Source organism: Schistocerca nitens, chromosome 3 (genome assembly GCF_023898315.1).
Source record: "Schistocerca nitens isolate TAMUIC-IGC-003100 chromosome 3, iqSchNite1.1, whole genome shotgun sequence".
NCBI lineage: Eukaryota > Metazoa > Arthropoda > Insecta > Orthoptera > Acrididae > Schistocerca > Schistocerca nitens.
The window spans coordinates 768788064-768813555 of NC_064616.1; the positions used below are offsets into that span (position 1 = coordinate 768788064).

The window sequence follows — 25492 nt, forward strand, 5'->3', positions numbered from 1 at the left end:
ACGGATGTGGACGGCAGAATGGAATGACGTTGTCTTTACTGACGAGGCACGCTTCTGTCTGCAGCACCACGATGGTCGGATTCGAGTGTGGAGACACCGTGGAGAGAGGATGCTGGACAGCTGCATTATGCACTGCCACACTGGTCTTGCACAGGGTATTATGGTATGGGGCGGTATTGGATATTACTCTCGCACGCCTCTAGTACGCATTGCCGGTACTTTAAATAGCCGGCACTACATATCCGAGGTGCTGGAGCCAGTTGTCCTTCCTTACCTTCAGGGCTCGGCCACAGCCATATTTCAACAAGATAATACGCGACCACACGTGGCACGCATTGTCCAAAGGTTCTTCGTCAATAACCAGATTGAATTGCTTCCCTAGCCGGCTCGCTCTCCGGATCTTCCGCCGATAGAAAACATGTGGTCCATGGTTGGTCAACGAGTGACCCAGATTACATCCCCAGCTGCCACACCAGATGATCTTTGGCAACGTGTGGAAGCTGCTTGGGCTGCTGTACCCCAGGAACACATCCAACGTCTCTTTGACTCAATGCCGAGACGTGTGGCAGCGGTGATCTCCAACAATGGCGGCTACTCTGGTTACTGATTCTGGCAGGAACCACATGTCACAGACGTCTGTAAACGTAATCATTTGATACTTGGTCAACATGTTATCTACAAAATAAATCTTGTTGTGCTACCTCTTGTCTTTCTTGGTGTTGCATTTATGGTGGCCAGCAGTGTACTTTGTAAACTGCTTGAGAGGATGGTCAGTTTACAATTATGTTGGGTACTTGAATCTCAGGACGTTTTGTCCCAGTATCAGTGTTGGTTCCAGGAAGGATGATCTCCAACTGACCGTTTACTCATATTGGAAACAGCAATCTGACAGGCTTTTACTAACAGCAGACACCTTCTTTGACCTACGTAAGGCATACGACATAGCATGGCGCCATCACATTTTAGGTATCCTCCATGACTGGGGCTTTCGCGGCCTGCTTCCAATTTTTATCCACGAGGTTTTATCCCACCGGCTCTTCCGGGTTGAAGTCAGCACCTCACTCAGCACCCCTCGGACCCAGGAGAATGGTATCCCACAGGGTTCTGTGTTAGAAGTCACACTTTTCCTCATCGCTATTAATGGGCTTGTACCTTCTGTTGGGCCATTAGTACCCGGTGTTGTATGCCGATGATTTTTGCATCTGGTGCAGCTCCCACTCAGTAGCATCTGCTGAATGACAGGTCCAAGGCGCCATCCAATGGACCTTTGCGTGGGCCCTTTCCCATGGCTTCCGGTTTTCTCCCTCCAAAACATGGGTTATGCATTTTTGCCGTAGACCTACAGTACACCCTGATCCAGAGCTTTATTTAGGCAACCAGCCCCTAGATGTTGTAGCAAAGTTCCATTTCTTGGGCTTCACTTTTGATAAAAAGCTGATGTGTCTGCCTCATATTCGCCACCTGAAGACTACAGACATCCAGAAACCTATGCTCTCCACCTCCTGGCACACACGTCTTGGATTTCTGACCGTGCTACTCTTCTCCATCTTTACCAGACTCTGGTTTTGTCCAGACTAGATTACGTTTGTCAGGTTTATGGCTCGGCTGCTTCTTCCCGTCTGAAACTGCTTGACCCTGTTCATAATTATTGGGTGTGTACAGCTGTCAGTGCCTTCTGCGCTAGTCCCGTCCAATAGCCTCCTCACAGAAGTGGGGCTTCCCCCTCCACAAATTACAGAGAACGTAAAAACTGGTAGAAGCAAATATCGGGGAAGACCAGTTTGGACTATGGAGAAATGTAGGAACACGTGAGGCAATACTGACCTTGCGACTTGCCTTAGAAGATAGTTAAAGGAAAGGCAAACCTGTGTTTACAGCATGTGTTGACTTAGAGAAAGCTTTGGACAATGTTGACTGGAATACTCTGTCAAATTCTGACAGTGGCAGGGGTAAAATATAGGGAGCAAAGGCTGTTTATAATTTGTACAGAAAGCAGACGGCAGTTATAAGACTCAAGGGGCACAAAATGGAAGCAGTGGTTGAGTCTATCCCCAATGTTATTCAATCTGTATTGAGCAGGCAGTAAAAGAAAGAACAAACCCCATACAGTTAGTATCTGCCAATGTCCCTTATCAGTCATTGGAATCTTTGTGCTCTGAATTTCAGGATATTTTTGTGGAAGGCCTAGAATGCACCACAAACTTTAAAGCCCACATAACCTTGAAGCAGTCAGCTCAGCCTAGATTTTTTCATGCTCAGCCAGTTCAGATAGTCCTCCACTTCCAAGTAAAGGTGGAGTTAGACTGGCTTGCATCTCTCGGGATTGTGCTTCAGAATTTACAATCTGTGGTCAACACATACCTATTGCCACATTTAGAGAAGCTGTTCACATGCTTAGCAGGGGGTCAGTTTTTCTGCAAACTTGATCTTTCTGAAGTGTATCATCAGTTACCCCTCGATGACGAGTCCATGGTGTAACGGTTCTTAATATGCCTTTCGGCCTGTATGAATACCAATGTTTAGCGTTTGGTGTGGCAAGTACACCTAAAATTTGTAGTGCCACCTGGAGCAGGTCATATAGACTATTCTGCAATGTTTCAACTACCAGTATGACATTATCATTACCAGACATACTAGGAGTGACCACCTGCACGATCTCCAGGCCCTTTTTGAAAACTTCGGGCCATGGGTCTGTGATGCATTCTACAGAAGTCTAAATTTTTCCAATACTATCTTGAGTATCAGGGCCACATCACATCACGGCAGGGTGTCTAACCCCTGGTGAGTCTGGTTAGGGCCATTACAGACCTGCTGCATCCCTCACCTTGCAAGAACTGCAGGCTTTCTTGGGTAAAATTGCCTGTCACCACCAGTTATCTACCATCTTCGCTGCTAGGGTGCTGGTCTCCCACGTGTGACCAGGCCTTTCCTACGATGAAGGATTGCCTCAGGTTGGCACCGTGTCTAGCTACTTTTGATCCTAGCAAAACATTGATTTTGGCTATGGACACCTCACAATATGGCATGGGGCTAGTCCTCGTCAATCAGAATACAGGTGGCTCAGAACAGCCACTGACGTTTGAATCCAAAACTCTCACTCCAGCACAGGTCCATTACTCTATAGTGAAGAAGGAAGCTCTGGCCATTGTGTATGCAGTCATCAAATTTCACGTGTTCTTGTATGGCACCAAATTCCAACTCATTACAGAACACAAGCCATTAGTTTCATTATTCATTCTATCTGCATGGGTCCGCGATAAGGCAGTCCACAGGTTGGCATTGTTCCTCTCCAAATACCGCGACGACATCCATTTTCACCACACAGGACACCATGCCAAGGTGGACACCTTACCCAGACTGCCCGTCAGTCTGGACCCTGAGTTTGATAGAGAGGAGCTTATGTGTTTCCATTTGGATGTTGTCTCCCACCAGGTGGTAGACAGCTTTTCGATCACTAGTACCAGCATCGCCAGGCCATAGTGTCTGACCCCGTTCTCAAGCGTGTCATCCACCTCATCCAACACCGTTCGTTGTCTTGACTTCTGGACTGCACTTCCAATCAACTTTGTAACTATTTTGTCTTGTACCATAGTCACTGTCTTCGACAAAATCCTTCTGCTGTCCACGGATGATGCTGCTCCCAGGGTGGTCATTCCTAGGGGCTTGTGGTGGGAGCTCTTACAACTGTTGCATCGGGGTCACCGGGGGGTTTCCCACACCAAAGCCTTGGCTCACATACACGTGTACTGGTCTGGCATTGACTGGTAGCTGGAGCATTTGATGGCTGCATTTCCCCAGTGTACTAGTCAGAAGGTGGCTCCCAAGGCTTTGTTTTCCCCATGGCCTCCAGCAACCAGCCCTGGGAATGCCTCCATGAGGATTTTACGGCTCAGTTTCTGAATGTGTTTTGGCTGATAGTCACTGATGTGTGTTCATGTTTTCCATATGTGGTCCATATGTTTCTTGGCCACTACTGGGATTGCTGTTCAGGTTCTTAAAAGAAAAAAAAAAAGGCCGTGTCAAGCTTCTCCACAGGTGCCAGCTGCGGACACACTGCTCCACCTCATCCACTGTTCCATGCTTTCCACCAGGGATAACAGTCTGAGCATGTGGTTTTGATTGGTTACTGGCAAACATCATGTGTTGGAATGGCTTCCATGTCTAAACTATCTGGATGGGAGACCGGGTAGTCACCCATCAACCCCACCTGGCTGCACCACTACCTTTGCTCCTTTGCTGGTGCCTCGGTCGCTTGATGCTTCCTATATACCAAGTTCTAGCCTCACTTTCTGCCTGAGTCAGTGCCACCCAATGGGCCTTAAACATCACAGCCTCTGGCAGGGGATATGGTGCCGACACCCCCTCCCACCCCCCCCCCCCCCCACCCCAGCTGACACTCACACCCCTCACCTGTTCAATGTCTGCTATGTGGCCTCAGTCTGCAGAAAAGTCACCTCCACCTTCCCCACCACTGGCGGACATTGTCTCATATCCTGGTTTTGATTGCCCATCGCCAGTTCTGTCATCTCGTGCTCCTACAAGGGAGCATTGGGGGCACTCTTCATTCTGGCCACTTTCGTCCATATTCTAAGGTCTCTGCCAACCAGAAGTTGCTCTCCCCTCTCCCATCTTGGCTCACAGATGTCCATGAATGTGGGATCCATCTCCACAAATTGGCCTCAGGAATCGGTGGTACTTCATCCTCAGCAGGTGTAGTGACCCGCATAATGTTCCACACCTGCAATCCTGGTGTGCAGCTGTATGGCACACGACTGAGGTTGCACAATGCCAGCACCAATAGGTGATTCTACTCTTGGATGCACATACAGTGTTTCTGTAGTGCACCCTACCAGGTGGCTGATAGCTTATAGAGTTGGGCACAGCCAGCCTTGCTCTGTCTGATGTTTACTTCAGCCAGTGTAAGTAGGGCTATACTGTGTTTATCATAAGAATGACCAGTACAGTGAAGTACGATCACAAGGATATGTTTAATGCTGTGTTACAGGCACATAGAATGAGCGATAAAACGGGACAACAGCTTTACCGTCACGTTAAACTTGGGACAGCGGTCCAACTAACATGTAATGATGTGAGCAGTTGCAGTTCAAGTGTAAAAAGAGACAAGCAAAGAAACAATGTAGCATTGAATGTCATTTAATTTTTTAAAGAGAATGAAATAATATTCAGCAAAACTCCAGCACTGCCGCGCACTTCTTAGGTGACCAGACGGAAAGCATAAAACGGTCTCTTTCTCACCTGACATAGTATTGTAATTACAAACAAGAGTGATGAAAATTTCTAACTTAAGCACAGGGTAATTTTTCTGAGTGTGCTGCAAAAGCATACTCAAGGGATGTCACCGTACTGTTGAATACTGAAGCCACTGGAGGTATTAATGACAGTCAGTCATCTCGTAATGTCTTAGCTCCTTCGTTATCTGAATCAGAGAAATAAATTTCAGTTTTGAAAGTGTCACCTGCCACGTTGATAATAAGCCTATCAACAACAGAATCCACAAAGATGAGCCGTTCCTATATTGCACCAGCATTTGGCAATGAGACTGAAAAACCTGAATTTTTAGTTCCAGTGTGTCTGGAAGCTAAACAATCTTGTTACTTCTCAGCTCAAATCTTGTAACTTGGCTCCAGACCAGTTCTGTTGGATTCATATTGTAATGGTACAATGGAAAACGTAAAAATGCATATTAAGTATTTCGTAAAATATCGATAATTAAGAATTTATATTTGAAATGAAAACAGTAATTTCATGTACAATATGTAATTAGAAGCAAGAAGATGTGCATTGTTCATAAAAAAAACCACAATGAATTTTATAGTTATGAAATGTAGGTATTTGAAATTGAAAGAGAAGAAACAATGACTGACAAGATTTGAACTAGCAAACCATGAACTGTAATACTTTTTACAGTCCATTATGCTGCCGACTCTGGTATAGAATCAGTATGTGTTTGTGTCTCAACGGTATCTGATACAGCCCCTTCGAAAACTTCAAAGCCTACTATCTCGGTAAATTTATGAAAAACATTAAGAACAACCTATTTCTCGGCATTTTTAACCATGCTCGAGACGCATGTTTCACTACAGAACGGGTAGCAATCTCAGCACATTTCCATACTGTGCAATAACAGCATGACAATCTGAGCACAACAGTGTGTACACAATTTTGTAAGTATAAACTACATAACTAAAGCATGATTAAGAAACATTGATGGCTGTTAATACATTTCATTTAACATAACTTAGTAATAATATATCTAGTACATAAGTAGAATCTACTTCAAAGAGCGCAACACCAGTGTACATGTGCTACGGTTTCTGACCAATCATTGTGTTTGTGTTTGTTTACCTCAGGTTTATTCTTATGATGACTGAAGTATAGTTGCGCAGCCACTCTGTGGCAAGTGTTTTTTCTGTACCAAAATACGTGAAGTAATAAAGTATTGTTCACTATTATCTGTGTGTTCTTGTAGCTTGAACAGTTTTTTATATTTTACATTCTTTGTTTTTTATTTTTAGTTTGCCATTTTACATAGATGTATTTTGTTTATAATAAATAACTCATTGTTATGATAGAAAATAATTACCATGATGATAATATGTAAGGAAATGCTTAAAACATAATGTTTTTTGTGCCATCCACATAAGATGTATGAAATTTCTTCATGTAATATACATGATGGAGAAGAAAATATGAAACAAAATTAAGCAGTATTTCAAATTGTCATCGGTGATCATCTAAGTATCCCGATTTGTATTGAGCATATTTCAGTATATTGGTAAGTCTTCATGAGGACAATTGATTACGTACTAGTGACTGCAGCTTGATTCTGTTGTTTGTCAAGTGGAGATTGGCATCGTAATCAGTCAACAGAAATAGGTCTGTAAATCTTCTCACAAAGTTTTTCCAATATTAGAAGCCGCATGTGGTCCACAGCTGTACCAGTGCCATTGATCCCTTTGGCATCACCAGATGTTTCTTGTTCTCAGGTGTGTTACTCAACAGTTTGTCACACTGGCCACTCATATTTTCTTAGTTAAAAATTAATGATAAGTTTGAATTGAGAATCCGAGAATCTCTATTTGAAGTCCCAAATGACATTGTGCCACTGTCGAAATGTGGTAAACAAATGGTGTTTGGGCAGGTCCTTAGATGTTTGGAAGATGTTTCTTTTCCAGCTGAGGGAGAAAAAACTGTATTATTGTTAGATTCTTGTAGTGGTCATTGTGAAAGAACTGTTCTGAGTATCACAACCCAGGACAAAACACTTGTTCATCTGGTGATTCCAAAGACTTGGTGTCACAGGTATAGCTGTGGGACGTATACAGCTTTCAATGTTTCTAGACTTTCAGATCTAGTTCTGTTGACTGATTATGATGTTAATCTCCACTTGAGAAACAATATTATAAATCTGCAGTCATTAGTATGTAACCAATTCTCTTTGCCAAGGCTAACTAGTGTACTGAAATATGCCGCGACACAAATCAGGATTTTAGGGGATTCAAGTGATAGTTTTGAAATCCTGTTCAATTTTGTTTTATATTGTCTTCTCCATCGTGTTTATTACATGAAGAAATTTCATTCATTTTGTGTGTATAGTGTAAAAAAAAAGTTCTGTTTTTTAAGTTTTCTACACAGGTTGTTATTATTGTAATTATTTTCTACCATAATAATAAGTTACTCATGATTTTCAACCAACAACAACAACACGTATGTAAAATGGAAAAAAAGGAAACAAAAGAAGGAATGTAAAACATAAAATAACAATTTAGAACATAAAACAAATACAAGTAAAATAAATAATTAGAATAGTAATGAACATTCAGGTATGTTGAAAATACTGAGATAGTCATTATGTGCAGCTTATTTTCCAAAAACAGTATTTCAGAAACTGGCTTTTTCACAGGGTTATATGTGGTTTGAAAACTTCTTTAATTTATGTTGCAACAAAAGTTTCCTGTTTTCACCATTAATTAATGGTGGTGGGGTATTTTGCAGACTTTCACAATATTCCAAAAGCTAGTTATACAGTTTTGGAGAACATTAATTACATACCAACTTGTATATGAAGACACTGTTTTTTGTATATCATTATTCTGAAGATATTTCCCCTAAACCTAAAATGCCAACTTAACCTTTCTGCGTGTGTTTTACTCTTTAAAAGTGAACCTGTGTACAAACAAAAAAAGTTCATATTGTACAATTTTGTTTTGAAAATACATTTTCCCAAGTGTCTTTTGCTAATATTTTAATAAACATAGTCACCTTTTCTATGTTGTAGTGCTTTTCATATTCCCCCGGGGTTTTTAAAATCTTTGGTGTAGAACAATTTATATGTGTTACTAATGTGTTGTGATCTGAAAGACCTAAATGTACATTTATAGCCTCAGTGATACAATACTCAATATTTGTGAAGATGTTTTCTAATGGGGAGGATGACAACTGTTATTCTATTAACATCTGAAAAGAGTGGTTTCATATGAAAATTGCTTATAGTGTTTAGAAGTTTCCTTTTTTCTTTATTTTCAGTGAACGAGTAACATTAAAATCATCACATAATAATAATTTCACTTCATTATTATAGAAAGTGTTTAATTCTGCTTCCATGTTTTTATCACCCAGTGGTGATCCTATATATCGATAAGGACATTTAGTTTGTTTCTTTTCTCCTCCCTTTTTCTCTCTGTGGCATGATTCAAAATGGTTTTTCAATATTCAAATTGTCTTCTTCTGTTTTTACTTTGAATTCTAATACAACTCTTGTGTAAATGCATGTACTCCACCATTTTTAAACTCATTGTGGCATTAATGAGATGCTAATTTAAAATTGCTTGTATGCTGCCCAGACACATTAATGTGAAGACAAAATCCTGAATAACCACCTTTTTCAGTGCAGATGGCTGTAAGACATGCAGGAAAAGTGGCAGTAAGGTTCTGGAAGTTACCAACAGGGATATGGACTTTAGTGCCGAGGCCAGCTGCACTAGGTTTCTTGGTTAAGGATCCCTGGTGTGAACATGCCGATCAAGGTGGTACCGCATATTCTTGATTCGGTTTAAATCTGGGCAGTTTGTTGTGTAGGCGAGTGCAGTGAACTCACTCTGGTGCTTTTTGAGCAATGCGCACACACACTGCCAGCTGTGTTACACAATGCATTGTTCTGCTACTAGATACCATAATGCTGAGGCAAAATACAACTGCAAGTAAGAGTGGACATGGTCCCCAAGGATAAATGAATACTTGTATTGGTACAGTGTGCCTTCCAGAACGACGAGGGGATGCCGCTAAAACATTCCTCAGACCATAACACTCTCTCCTCCAGCCAAGACCGTACTGACAATTGTTACAGGGCTGAACACATCAACGGCCATCTGTCCAGTGGAGAAGAGAATGTGATTCATCTGAAAAGGCCACTTGTTGCCGTTCAGTGGAAGTAGAGTTGCGACACAGGCATGCAAATTAAAGCCTTCATAATTGACAACCAGCGGTCAGTGTGGCTGTATGAACCAGAAGGCCTGTACGTAGCAATGTTCACTGAGTTGTTATTGAGGAGACACTGTTGGTAGCCCCTTAGTTCATCTGAGCTGTCAGTTGCTGAACAGTAGCACTTTTATTCATCCATACACATCTCTGTAGCCATCATTCACCCTTTCATCTATGGCATGTGATGAACTACAGTTACATCAAAGCTGGTTTTGGGCAGTGCCATTTTGCCATACTCAGTATACTTTAACCACTGTGACATGCAAACAGTTTACACACATAGCTGTTTTGTAAATGCTTACACCCTTGTCCCAAAAGCCAATGATCATGCTTTTTGGCCTTTTCAGATATGCATTATGATTGCAGTTTTGCGCTCTCCCCCTCTCAACATGCTTTATATACCCTCCATTACTAATGCTGCCATCTGAGAATGGTTATTGCATGCTGATATCAAACATAGGTGGTGGTTACATTAATGTGACTGGATAGAGTGTGTGTGTGTGTGTGTGTGTGTGTGTGTGTGTGTATCTTGGCTCATAAACCTGGTATCAGTGTTCACATAAACAATTGAGAGAGAGAGAGAGAGAGAGAGAGAGAGAGAGAACTGCAAAGTTATTCATAGCTACTTCTAAATCTAACACTTTGTTCTTGAGGCACTAAATATTCCGAGGCATTATCCTGTTTTGCAAGTATTTTTACTTTTGCCATTAGCTGATAATGTATTGCTTTTTCCTGGTTCCTGTCACTTATTTGTAAGTTTGCAGGCTGCCTTGTCATACTCTCCCCCACTCATGGTTTGAAACCATAAGAATCTTAGAATGTTTTTTAAGGGAAGTTGATATACTTGGCCTTTGGCTCCTTGTTCAGTAATTTTATGCTGCTGCGGCAACTGTTGTTGGTGGTTCTGCCGCTGCTGTTATTTTTGTCGTTGTTGGGGCTGCTACTTTTGGTTATTTGCCACATTGTCAAAAATCTCCTAAAAAGCAAAGATCTTATTTAAAACCAATTAGTGGACCAAAATGAACTGTTTGCATTAGTATTGATTATGAGTGCAGTGAAACAAACATGACAGATTGATCTGAGTTGACAAGAATGGAAAAATGACAGATATGGAACTATTAGATTCTGTATCAAGTAGGTGGAGTGTCATTTCAAATCGAAAGAAGGGCCACAGGTAATATGTGCAGAATCACATAGTTTTTTTTTTTTTTTTTTTTTTACAGAAACTGTAGCACTGAGAATGTAAAATACTGTTTGTTTCATTTGGTCTTGATCTAGATCCGGAAGCATGTAGGTAATGGACCCCCACACTAGTGCTGAATTTCTTAACTTCTTGAAAGCATTCAGTATAGGTCTTCACTGTCACACAAGACACATGTGAATGGAATATCAGAACAAATATGACATCTAAAATTATTTTTGCTGTTGACAATATTTATAAATTGCTTGGCAGACCACTAGCTGGTTACAAACTCATAGACTGGAAAAAGAATAATTTAAATTAGAAATGAAATGGGTGTGCAAAGATTACTCAGACAATAAAGTAACACTGAAAGAAATGGCACAAATACATTCGAAGGATGGCAGATGAGTGGATATCTAAACTAATATGTAAGTATACACCTTAAGGGGAAAGAAATTTTGGGTGTCATAAGAAGAGATTGAAAGATCAGTTGCATTATACTTGAAATTGGAACATGCAATGATGCCTAAACCAGAACTGCATATAACGGTGGTGGTGGTGGTGGTGGTGGTGGTGGTGGTGGTGATTAATCATTTGTATATGAGAAGCACACATCATTAAAAATTGTTATGGGAAGTGGGGGGGGGAGGGGGGGGGGGGAGAGAGAGAGAGAGAGAGAGAGAGAGAGAGAGAGAGAGAGAGAGAGAGAGAGAGAGGGGGGGGGGGGGGGGGGTGACCAATTTGTGACAGAGCAGAACAGAAATTCTGAATAAGCTCCAGTGAGAGACATTACACGATAGGAATTGTGTATTGTGATGAACATTAACCTTAAAATCCCGAGAGCCAGTTTTCAGTACGAGTCAGTAAATGTATACTTTCTCCAGTGTACATTTCGTGCAATCACCATGAGAGTAAAATCAGAGGATCTCTCCTCATACAGAGGAGTGACTACAATTATTCACCTGTTCCATCTGCCAGTGAATGAGAGTGATTCTGGTATACTCCATATTCTCTGCCACATATACAGTGGATTGAAGATAGCTGCAGCCAGAGCTTTAATAGATGAGGTAATTGTGCTACTTGCAAAATCAAATAAAAAATTCTTTTTCAGAGCTGACTTACCCAACTTTCATGTTCTTTGCTTGGGCAGTGCTGACTCACTGTCATGTTGCAAAGGAGATGTGACAAATAAAAGTGGTTTGATTCATGTGTATACTATTACCTTGACCAGTAAGTTAGATGGCAGATTATTCGGAAAAAAATATTGTGTTGCCTAAAATTATAAGGTCACGGACTATAATTGCTCCCTGTGTGCAGGTATATTACAGACACTAAGAATTTTATATTACATAGCAAGCAGTGATGGTAAAATTGAATCTGAACACTTTTTAATATGGTTCAGAAATTGATTTTAGCCAATGTTGGGAACCTATGTGGTGTTTCTTGCCTCATAGCCTGTACATTGGCTAGCCGCACAGGACTCGTATGCAGGAAGTCGACAATTCAAACCCACGTCCAGCTGTCCTGATTCAGGTTTTCCATGCAATCATAAAGCGGTTACTGCATTGATGATTTCAGCCTTAAATAGAAATATTAAAAAAGGTAGGAAGATTTTTCTGTTGAGCAAAAGTGACAAAAAGCAGATTTCAGAGTACCTGATGGCTCAACACAAAAGTTTTGTCTCAAGTACAGATAGTGTTGAGGATCAGTGGACAAAGTTCAAAACTATCGTACAATATGTGTTAGATGAGTATGTGCCAAGCAAGATCATAAGAGATGGAAAAGAGCCACCGTGGTACAACACCCTATTTAGAAAACTGCTGCGGAAGCAAAGGGAACTTCACAGCAAACATAAACATAGCCAAAGCCTTGCAGACAAACAAAAATTACGCGAAGCGAAATGTAGTGTGAGGAGGGCTATGCGAGAGGCGTTCAATGAATTCGAAAGTAAAGTTCTATGTACTGACTTGGCAGAAAATCCTAAGAAATTTTCATCTTATGTCAAAGCGGTAGGTGGATCAAAACAAAATGTCCAGACACTCTGTGACCAAAATGGTACTGAAACAGAGGATGACAGATTGAAGGCCGAAATACTAAATGTCTTTTTCCAAAGCTGTTTCACAGTGGAAGACTGCACTGTAGTTCCTTCTCTAGATTGTCGCACAGATGACAAAATGGTAGATACCGAAATAGACGACAGGGGGATAGAGAAACAATTAAAATTGCTCAAAAGAGGAAAGGCCGCTGGACCTGATGAGATACCAGTTCGATTTTACACAGAGCACGCGAAGGAATTTGCTCCCCTTCTTGCAGCGGTGTACCGTAGGTCTCTAAAATATCGTAGCGTTCCAAAGGATTGGAAAAGTGCACAGGTCATCCCTGTTTTCAAGAAAGGACGTCGAACAGATGTGCAGAACTTTAGACCTATATCTCTAACGTCGATCAGTTGTAGAATTTTGGAACACGTATTATGTTTGAGTATGACTTTTCTGGAGACTAGAAGTCTACTCTGTAGGAATCAGCATGGGTTTCGAAAAAGACGATCGTGTGAAACCCAGCTCGCGCTATTCGTCCACAAGACTCAGAGGGCCATAGACACGGGTTCCCAGGTAGATGCCGTGTTTCTTGACTTCCGCAAGGCGTTCGATACAGTTCCCCACAGTCGTTTAATAAACAAAGTAAGAGCATATGGACTATCAGACCAATTGAGTGATTGGATTGAAGAGTTTCTAGATAACAGAACGCAGCATGTCATTCTCAATGGAGAGAAGTCTTCCGAAGTAAGAGTGATTTCAGGTGTGCCGCAGGAGAGTGTCGTAGGACCGTTGCTATTCACTTTATACATAAATGACCTTGTGGATGACATGGGAAGTTCAATGAGGCTTTTTGTGGATGATGCTGTGGTATATCGAGAGGTTGTAACAATGGAAAATTGTACTGAAATGCAGGAGGATCTGCAGCGAATTGACGCATGGTGCAGGGAATGGCAATTGAATCTCAATGTAGACAAGTGTAATGTGCTGCGAATACATAGAAAGAAAGATCTCTTATCATTTAGCTACAATATAGCAGGTCAGCAACTGGAAGCAGTTAATTCCATAAACTTTCTGGGAGTACGCATTAGGAGTGATTTAAAATGGAATGATCATATAAAGTTGATCGTCGGTAAAGCAGATGCCAGACTGAGATTCATTGGAAGAATCCTAAGGAAATGCTATCCGAAAACAAAGGAAGTAGGTTACAGTAAACTTGTTCGCCCACTGCTTGAATACTGCTCAGCAGTGTGGGATCCGTACCAGATAGGGTTGATAGAGAAGATCCAACGGAGAGCAGCGCGCTTCGTTACAGGATCATTTAGTAATTGCGAAAGCGTTACGGAGATGATAGATAAACTCCAGTGGAAGACTGCAGGAGAGGCGCTCAGTAGCTCGGTACGGGCTTTTTTTGAAGTTTCGATAACATACCTTCACCGAGGAGTCAAGCAGTATATTGCTCCCTCCTACGTATATCTCGCAAAGAGACCATGAGGATAAGATCAGAGAGATTAGAGCCCACACAGATGCATATCGACAATCCTTCTTCCCACGAACAATAAGAGACTGGAATAGAAGGGAGAACAGATTGAGGTACTCAAGGCACCCTCCGCCACACACCGTCAGGTGGCTTGCGGAGTATGAATGTAGATGTAGATGTAGATTTTCCTAAATCAGTTAAGGCAAATGCTGGGATGGTTCCTTTGAAAGGGCATGGCCACTGTCCTCCTCCATCCTTCCGTAATCAAAGCTTGTGCTCCATCTCTAATGACATCATTGTACACTGCATGTTCAACACTAATGTCCCTCCCACCTTTACATTCAGCCCACGTACTCCCTCGTAGCAAGCATCTGTCGTTTTTAGATGATACATCCAAGAAAAATTGCACACATGTAGGCTCTGGATGTTTCTCTTTAGTGCCTACAAAATATGTTATTTTATAACCTGCACCTGTGCATTGAATGACTATCACTTTCATAACTACTATGCCTTCCATATGTGGCTCCAGTGGTAAAGTGTGACACTACAAATCCAAAAGATCTTGAGTTCAATCACCAATCAATTGTTTGAGTTTTACCTGTAACTTATCACTTCTTTCGCCTCTGGCAATGTTTGTTGATGTGAAAAATGCCGAGGTGCTCTGTGGTTCAGAATAAAACTGGAGTTCATGATATAACTGGCTGAGTAAGTCAGTGCAAAGTTTGGAGGAAGGCCACAGCTATCAGCTCCAGCAGGACCACACCTGCGGTGTCTCATTTTGCCAGTTACCACATTACCATAGCTGGTGTCATCATGTAATGTGAATCGGACTCTTGGTGTTCTTTATACAGGGTGTTACAAAAAGGTATGGCCAAACTTTCAGGAAACATTCCTCACACACAAAGAAAGAAATTATGTTACGTGGACATGTGTCCGGAAACGCTTACTTTCCATGTTAGAGCTCATTTTATTACTTCTCTTCAAATCACATTAATCATGGAATGGAAACACACAGCAACAGAACGTACCAGCGTGACTTCAAACACTTTGTTACAGGAAATGTTCAAAATGTCCTCAATTAGCGAGGATACATGCATACACCCTCCGTCGCATGGAATCCCTGATGCGCTGATGCAGCCCTGGAGAATGGCGTATTGTATCACAGCCGTCCACAATACAAGGACGAAGATTCTCTACATTTGGTACCGGGGTTGCGTAGACAAGAGCTTTCAAATGCCCCCATAAATGAAAGTCAAGAGCGTTGAGGTCAGGAGAGTGCGGGGGCCATGGAATTGGTCCGCCTCTACCAATCCATCGGCCACCAAATCTGTTGTTGAGAAGCGTACGAACGCTTAGACTGAAATGTGCAGGAGCTCCATCGTGCATGAACCACATGTTGTGTCATACTTGTAAAGGCACATGTTCTAGCAGCACAGGTAGAGTATCCCGTATGAAATCATGGCGGTGAATCGAGGAAGTACAGTACATACTGATGAAACTAAAATGAGCTCTAACATGGAAATTAAGCATTTCCGGACACATGTTCACATAACATCTTTTCTTTATTTGTGTGTGAGGAATGTTTCCTGAAAGTTTGGCCGTACCTTTTTGTAACACCCTATATACAATAATACCTTGTGGATTTTTCTGACTGCTAGCCTATTTCTAATGAGTTCAATTTTCAGCTTCATCGCTCAAAGGGTTTTTTGAGTCCTTTGTTACTCAGGACTCTTGGTGAGGCACATTAAAGGTGTGTTTGCATCACCTTCTTACTGTCTCTTTCGTAGAGTATAGTACATGCATTCAGTAGAATTTTGACTCCAAACTTTGATCAAATTGCTGTTCAGTTCTTTACTGGAAGCATCATTTAGTTCGAAATATGCATGTGTTTGTGAAATAGCTCATTTTGTTACATATGAGCTACTTAATCTGTTTCATCATACTATAGATGATACATGTATATGTCAAAAACAAATGCAACCATGTGATCAGTCATGTTCTTTTGACACCTCTGTGTGACATATTTTCCCGCTAGCTTCGTATATTGTTACACAACATACAAAGTATTGTCATACCCAGATAGGTGAAAATAATATCGGGTATGAAAGGCACGCACAATACTTACAATTACTAGCCACATTCCTCTTTGTATAAAATATATTATGTCTTCTCGTCACATCAAATTTGGGTAGAAAATCAGGCAGTTAATTGGGAAGTGCAGCAGTAAGCTTCTGGTTAGTTTATACTGAGTTGGAAGACTAAGAATGTTCTACTCAAGGCTAGTGTAATAAAAGAACTTGACTCTCACTCATCTACATCTTCATAGGTACTCTGCAAGCCATCGTACAGGACATGACTGAGGGTACCGTGTGCCACTAATAATAATTTCCTTTCCTGTTCCACTTGCAAATAGAAGAGGAAAAAGTGACTATCTGTCTGCGTTTGTATGGTTCCTAATTTCTCACATCATATCTTCATGGTCCTTACGCACAGTGTATATTGGCGGCAGTAGTCGTTCAGCAGTCAGCTTCAGATGCTAGTTCTCTAAATTTTCTCAGTAGTGTTTCTCAAAAAGAACATTGCCTTCCCTCCAGGGATTTCTATTTGAGTTCCCGTAGTGTCTCTGTAACGTTTACATGTTGTTCAAACCTACAGGTAGCAATTCTGGGAGCCTGCCTCTGAATTGAATTGCTTCGATGTCTTCCTTTAATCCAACCTGGTATGGATCCCAAACACTCAAGCAGTACTCAAGAATAGGTTGCACCCATGTCCTATTTGAGGTCTCCTTTATAGAGGACCACACTTTTCTAAAATGCTCCCAATACACCAAACTTGGCTATTTGCCATCCCTACCACAGTCCTCACACGCTGTTCCATTTCATATCACTTCGCAGTGCTACACCCAGATATTTAAATGACGTGACTGTGTCCAGTAGGACAATACAAATGCTGTATCTGAAGATATCGGGTTTGTTTTTCATACTCATCCACATTAGCTTACATTTTTCCACATTTAAAGCTAGCTGCCATTCATCACATCAACCAGAATTTTTGTCAAAGTCATCTTGTATCCTGCTACAGTCACTGAACTTTGACACCTTTCTGTACACCATTGCGTCACCAGCAAACAACCGCAGACTACTGCCCACTCTTGTCTGCCAAATCATTTATGTATATAGAGAACAACAGTGGTCCTATCACACTTCCGCAGGCCACTCCTGATGACACACTTGCCATCGAGAACAACATATTGGGTTCTATTATTTAAGAAGTCTTGGAGCCACTCACATATCTGTGATATTATTCCATATGCTCGTACCTTTAACAGCCTGCAGTGGGACACTGTGTCAAATGATTTCTGGAAATCTAGAAGTATGGAATCTGCCTGTGGCCTTTCGTTCATAGTTTGCAGTATATCATGTAAGAAGAGGAGAAGCAGAATTTTGCATGAGCAATTTTTTCTACAGCTATGCTCATTCATGGAAATAAGCTTCTTTGTCTCAAGAAAATGTGTTATATTTGAACTGAGAATATGTTAAAGGATTCTACAGCAAAGTGAAGTTCGAGATATTGGTCTGTAATTTTGCAGATCCATTCTTTTACCCTTTGTATATACAAGAGTCATCTGTGCTTTTTTCCAGCCATTTGGGACTTTGCACTGGGTGAGAGATTCGTGATACATGCAAGCTAGGTAAGGGGCCAGTGTGAAACTGAATTCTGATTCCATCCATACCTGCTGACTTTTCTCAGATATTTGTTCCTAATGATATCTACAGTATATACCATATGTTATATTAAAGTTAGATTTGTCATTCCCACATCTCTGTTTGTAGAACAACCACTTATGTATAAATGGAACTACGCCCTGATTTAGATTGCTCATTATGCCATTTGTCACATGACTCTACAGCTCTGCCACATTTGCCATCAGCTGCTGTGTGGCTCTGGCATGGTTTATGTAGTGATGTTTCTTGTGGTAGTCATCATGTTACAAAATGTGGAACTGATAACAAAGGAGGAGGGTACAGCATTCTCAAGTATCAGAGGTGGTAGAATTATTCTTTTACGTGCTGCCACATGACAAAGCTTTATTCCCAGCTCTCTACTATTTTTCAGATTATGGCAGACCTATGAAGACCGTGAAGAACTGACTCATCACACATTTTTAAATTGATTTGAAAAGCTTTTGCATCCAAATTCAGAAAATTTTGTCAGTAGTTATTCTTGATAACACTCAGTATCACATCATCATAAAAAATAAGGCCCTAATCCTTTGGTTTTGAAAGGAAGTCTTTTTTTTTTTTTTTTTTTTTTTTTTTTCAGTTTTTGTGACAGTATGAGGCAACTTGATGACAAACTGAAAAATGTTGTGTTGCTAGAACTAGTCATTTCAGAAGTGACAATTCCTAACATACATGTTTCTCTACACACTCCTCCAGGTGGGTACTGCAAACATTGTTCTGGGGAATGACTCACATGCAGGTGGATGTAGAGAAATACGTTAACAATAATGTATGTTGGAATTGTCACTTCTGAAATGACTCCATTTTTGGTAACACCCCTTTTTTCAGTTAAATGTCATCAACAATAACTTTGCACTGCCATAAAGACTGAAAAATGACTTCCTTTCAAGAGCACAGGTTTAGAACTTTATTTTTATAATGATGTAGTATTGAATGATACCAAGAAAAACTGCTGGCAGGATTTTCTGAATTTGGAAGCAAAGGATTTTCAAATAAATTTCAAAATATGCCATGAATCAGTTCTTCATGGCATTGTTTGCTATAATCTGAAAAGTAGTTTACACCTGGGACTAAAGCCCTAACAATGTGCCAGCAAGTAAACGAACAATTCTACAACCTCTGACAGTTGAGACTGCCACATCATCCTTTGTGACCAGTTCAGCATTTTGTAGTGTTATCATCAGATTTACTGTTGTAAAACTTTGGCTTTTAAATTTGTGTCTTTCACTTTGTTGAAAGATATGTCTCCCAAGAAACATCGACCTCGCCCCAGTGAGGTGGCTTGCGTACCTCAACAGTATAGATAGCTGTACTGTAGGCACAATTACAGTGTACGGGTTTCAGAGTGGCAGCAGCACTTGGTGTGACAATTTAGCCTCTGTTAGTTCTGAAAATTTCAGACCAAAAGAGGAAAATGGCTCTGAGCACTATGGGACTTAACTTCTACGGTCATCAGTCCCGTAGAACTTAGAACTAATTAAACCTAACTAATCTAAGGACATCACACACATCCATGCCCGAGGCAAGATTCGAACCTGCGACCGTAGCGGTCGTGCGGTTCCAGACTGTAGCGCATAGAACCGCTCGGCCACACCGGCCGGCCCAAAAGAGGAAACTACAGCACTTATTCTGCCTAAAGACATGCAGCTCTACTATATGGCATCCTAGTGGTTAAAATATCCTATAGATAAAATAGCCCTCTATTTTGAATTTTGGGCGGGAACTCCTCAGGACAATTCCATGATCTGAGAAAACAAAACTGGCAGTCTACAGAGAGAAGTATGGAATGTTAGATCACTTTATCAGGTTGTTAAGTTAGGGAATTTAAAAAGAGAAGTTAATATATCTGTGTATTAGTGAAGTGCCATTTTAGCAAGAACAGAACTTCTGGTCACATGATACAGTGTTACTAATACCAAGTTAAATAGGGATAACACAGGGGTAGGTCTACTAATGAATAAGAAAACTGGAATGTAAGTAATCATTGGCAAGACAGATACAAAACCAATACCCACCTCACTAGTAAATGTTTGTCTGCTTAATAGCTCCACAGAAGGGGTAGAAATTGAAAGAATTTATGATGAGATAAAATAATTTATGCAGATTATGAATAAAGATGGAAAATTTGTGATGCAGAACTGGAATTCAATAGCAGGAAAAGGAAGAGAGGAAAAATTAGTAAGAGATTGCTCAACAGTGGTGGGTACGAAAGTGTAGGTAGAATTTTACACAGAAAAAAATTTAATCATTCCTTAGTCCCAGTTTAGGAATCATGGGAAAAGACTGTATATGTGGAAGAGATATGGAAACCCTTAGGTTTCATGTAGATTATGTAATTGTAAGGCAGAGATCTCAAAACAAGAGTTCAAATTTAAAACATTTCTGGAGCAGGTGTGGACTCTAATCATAAATTATATTGGTTACAAACTGCAAATTGAAATTGAAGGAATTGTAGAAAAGTAAAAAAAAATTAAGGAGATGGGCTTGGATAAATTGAAAGAATTCTGGGCAACATTACAGTGAGTGACTAACATAGTGACACAAAACCTGGCCGGCAGCCAGGCACCTCAGAGTCTGTCTGCACTGATCGCAAAAGGGGACAAATGACATGTTTAGGCCGATAATACAGTTAGTCTGGCTACCTGCACAATCTGGCAACACTGTAGGCTGAAGCAGTTCCTGGAGGAAGTCTTGTCTTCTGTTAGAGTTGTTATGCTATATTTATGCCCATGGTCTAGTAGTAAACAGCACATTGTCTTAATGCAAAATCTTGCAGTTGAAACTGTCATTGCTAAATTTTTATAGCACCTATTGTTCAAATGCTTGAAGTCCTTTGTGTAAGACTAGCACATTTACAACGTATTTCACTTTCTGATTCACTGGTAATAATTCTGTCGAATAACATTTTTTTTTTTTCAAAAGATTTCTCACAGACTGTCTACCTGTGAATACCACATGCGTCAGAGCTCTACGGTCCCCACTTGCTGCCAGCCAGCAGTGGCTCCGTGGCGGCACTCCACTCCCTCGCATTTTGTCGAAGACATCAGCTGCCACTAATCACTTTGGAGAGTATAAAATGTTTGCTATTGTTGAATGATGCTCCACAAAAAAGTCTATGATTCGTATTTCATGCTCAATAGCATCAAAAGCAGACAACCTGTTTTTATGTGAAGAGTATTATATTCCTCTAATAGAAAGACATGCACATACATCTCAAAATTGTTATAGTTTGTGATCCCATCTGACTACCTTACTACATTGTTTAGTTTTATTCTTAGTGCTTTATATCTATTTTTCCGTTTTATAAGGGATTCATCTTGCAGTTTTTCTTCAGAAATTTGTAGGTTTTTGTCAAGCCACACTTAGTAATTTGTGTATACAGTTTTACTGTCATAGTTTGATTTCTTATTGTAAATATATGTGATAAACTATGTGAATGTCTTGCAGTGCATACTCTGTAGCAACACAGGAACGCTGCATATTTTGAGGTTGACATAATGGATTCATAAAGAAGTTAACACTGACACAAAGTGATATTTAAGGTGTTGAATTAGATTTAAATCAACAAAACTGCCCATTTTTTTGTGTCATTCAGAATGGAAGGAATCTGCTAAACGTCAGTGTCAGCAAATGTTTACCGGGTGCCTGACCGCTATCTCACAGATTTAGCCCAAAATATGGGTCTTATATAATGAACAAAACTCTAATTAGTGTGGTTGAAGAAGTTCTTCAGGGACGTTTATATAGTGAAGAAGCTTGCTATTCACAAAGTAGACATCTATGACTTTTAACACAGTTTACAGAGTCAATCCTGTGAGAAGACTTACTGATCAAAGGTTTCCTTCAGATTTGGTTAAAAAATTTCTTCTAGCAATTTGCAGCTGCATTAAATGAAATGGAAAATAATACAGAAAGTGCACTGGTCTGCACCATGATCAGAAATAACTCACGCCGCAGTTTCATCACAAGACAGGTGTGTGACAACTTCTTTTTTTTCCCAGTGGAACCTTCCTGGCACCTTAAGGAAGGGGCGTGAGCATTGTGGACCAGGGTCCCAACCCAAGGCCTGGTCACCATGCCCTGTTCCTTCCCCCAGGGACCAAGGGAAGCATAGTGAATACCTTGTAGTGCATAAGGTACAAAGCACATCAATCTGACCAGATTTCTGATTATTATTTTTTTTCTTTTTAACATCACCAAGCATAGCAGGAGACTGTCATTGTGAGGAAGGAGTGGTGTCAGTTCACCACAATTGGTGACTCTATTGATGCATAGTTTCCCAGAGAATAATATTCCAATGATCAGACAAGTCAGTGCTAAAAGTGGAGAATGTATGGATTAACTTCTTATTACAGTAACGCCCAAAGTCTATGGTAGGTTAAGAAAAATGCTACAAAGAAAATTAGAGAAAATTTGTCGATGTTTGGGTTTGCGGACAACTGCACAATATCGTTCATTAAGGAAGAGTCAAAATTAAGGACATTTTCTCGCCATCAGCAAACAAGTGTAATTAACTGTGGGTCCACAAACCCACTTAAGAGTTCATCTTCATTCGTGGGAAGTGTCCAGTGTCCGGAAAGAGGAGCGGTTGAGGTGGTTTCTAATGAGCAGTTGTACGGGTAATAAAGGCCAGCATCTCTCACACCAAGATCCAGACCCAATAGTTGATCCTCGCACTAGACGATGCTCGTTTGTGTCCAGAACATCACAGGCGAAACACAATGGGGTGTCTGCAATGTGAATCCTGTGAAACCATGACAGGCATACTCCCTTCCCATTGACCATAAGGTACCATGCAGATTGGACATCAGTGGCAAAAGGAGGACTGCATACTAGTTGCCATACAGCACGCCAGTCGACTTAGAGAGTCTCCGAAGGTGGTGACTCATGCCAAGGACTCTGACCTCAGCACTGTTATGAAGATATGAGGATGAGATCATCCACACAAGCAGTGCAGCAAAAGACATGGCCACCGAAACACATGCCAGACAGGCATTAACAGAGGCTGCCGAATAGTGGTTCTCTGGTGAAGATAGCAGGCAGCCCTGACACACTAGTGATGATTGATCAGGATGTGTATTCATGAGGCTCATGAATGGGAATGAGGAGACCATCAGGGATTTGCATGGTTGTTTACATAAGCTCACAACAAATTTCCATCCAAGCTGGCCCCAGTAGAGGACAAAATGTCCAATAAAACTCCAGTGGGAGGCTGTCAGGGCTGGGTCACTTCTTTGTAGAACCTGCCTTGGCGGCATCATGGACTTGCTCCTCTGTGGCATCGGCAAGCAGGTCCAGCATTGCATTCTGAGGAACTGTGGCAAATGAGTGTCAATGTTGGTAGGGTTATCACACTGTGCAGAGTACAGTGTAATGTAATTAGGTATCCAAGCACTGTCCATCATCAGTCATAAGAACATTAAAGTCCTCCAACAGTGGTGCCATTCTGCTGTCGCATGGTACATTGAGGGACACTCCTCTAACCCGTCATGTGTGCACGTCCTGACCATAGCTCCCTGAGGCTGGGACTGAGAAAGGGCAGTGAGCTGTCCCTTGGCACAATTCACTATCGCCTCATGATCTGGCAAATACAGTTTCGTAGTGCATTCCTGGAGAATAGTGAACTAGAAATCCTGTGTTCATTGCTGCTACACCGCAACCTCCCTTCCGTAACCAATCAAGGCCTTATAAAGGGCAGGCTTTGCGCAGAGGACTCACCATAACGGGGCAGGGTGATGCGCATCATGGTGTTGACAACAGGCTGTCCACATGTTCTTCGTGACCTGCCAGCAGTTGGATGAAGTAAGATGGATAGATCGATCATATCCAGTTTCATGCCACACCCTTCAGCAGCAGGGATTGGTGGCACAGATATAGGCGTGGTGGTCATAAAATGCAAAGGCCTGACTTCAGTATTTTGTGCATCACCAACAATATTGCAGAAGATATAAACACGATACAGATGACACGAAGAATGACTAGTGAAATGCACAAACTTGCAAACTCCAGATGATTGCACCATGAATATGCTCAAAGAGTCCACAAGGTTGAAGTGCTGGACAATGGCTGCTAGCACAATGCATGTAGAGTGATGCAGCATTTGGTCGGCATCCTCCCAGCCTAGGAAGAGGGGTGTGAGCGTCTCTAAGAATAAAGTGGAATATTTGCAGCAGCAACCCCAGCCAAATGGTGCATAGATGTTGATGCCACCGAATTTTCATCCCGGAGATAGGCAACTGCATCAGTGAGGATACCATCATGTAAGACAATTGCCACCCCACTACAAGTAGGGGAAGCATGAGAGACTTGTGCTGTAAAGCCATGGGGGCACAAAAAGCTGCAACGTGCACCTCCAGGAGGATAGCAACATAAACATTCACAGCATGCAGCATTTCATGCAGTAATACCAGTTTCTGGTGTGGACAAATGTTATTGACATTGACTGTTGCTATGCAATAAGTTTGGAAAGCTGGTATGCCCCTTGGAAAGGTGCATCAATGTGATGGGGAGGGAGTCAACCCCACTGAGGGGATTCCATCACCCTGTTCACATCCAGAAAGTTCATCCTCAGCATCAGTGTAGCATCAGTGTACAGGGACAGACATCTAACCATGCCAGTTCTGTGGAGCACCTTGAGGTGCACCCACAGGTAACGTTAGACACAGAAAGGGACACAACCACATCATGTGCAGATGGAGGAAGTTGGTGTCCATAGGTGGATGCTGACCAGAGATGGTGGCAGGGAGTGATGTGTCATCCAAACCTGGGGCATCGGAGGACACAGCAAATCACCAGTAGGAGGGTCGTCATCCTGTTTTGCACACATCTGATGGAGGCAATCATCAGAAGGGGTATGGTGTAGTTTCTTCCATTTCCTCGGTGACTCTTGATTACTAATATGCTGCTGTGTCGAATGGTGGACAGCTGTTTTCAGACACATGGAAGGAAAAGGGAGGTCGGTACAGCTACATGAACACCAACCATTGGGTTAGGACAAACATCTTGCAGCTGCTTACGGCCATTGTCCTTTGGTACTGCCACCAGTGGCAGTGTAAAAAAAGACAGGCAAAACATTCATCTCGTCATTTAGAGCAGTTGACATCGGAATCAGCTGATTCAGAATGGGTGCAGCAGGTAGTCAGTCACACCATGGATGTGTAAGATACAGGTAACACAGTGGGCACTGCAGAGAGAGGAGTGACTCCGATCGGTGTCTGAACCATTCTGCATGGGAGACATTCCGAACAGATATGACCTTCCCAGCCACAACCTGAAAAAGTATGTGGCTCGCCATTGCACATGGCAACAGCCCTGCAGCTGGCAATAACCAAGTAGGAAGGCCCATGTTCCCTCACTTAAATTATGGTCCGACAGAAACCTTTGGAAAAACAGTAGGGTTCGAACGTGTTCCACATTTTAACAAAGTGACTGATAAGGTTGCTGTAAGGGTTAAAGGTGGCCACCACAACAGCTGACAGTACCTCCCAACTTGAGTTTGGAGGGCAAAACGTTCAGTCAACCACAGCAGCCCTTATATAGCTGTCAGTGTATC

General features: G+C 41.6%; 1 long non-coding RNA gene across 1 annotated transcript in view; it reads left to right on the plus strand.

Moving 5' to 3' along the window:
• LOC126248769 (uncharacterized) overlaps positions 1–21215 on the plus strand; it is a 42352-nt gene extending 21137 nt beyond the window's left edge. Inside the window, exon 3 of the long non-coding RNA XR_007545535.1 lies at positions 20863–21215. This is a non-coding gene — a long non-coding RNA (uncharacterized LOC126248769). The remainder of the gene's footprint in view (positions 1–20862) is intronic.
• The last annotated feature ends 4277 nt before the right edge of the window (positions 21216–25492 follow it).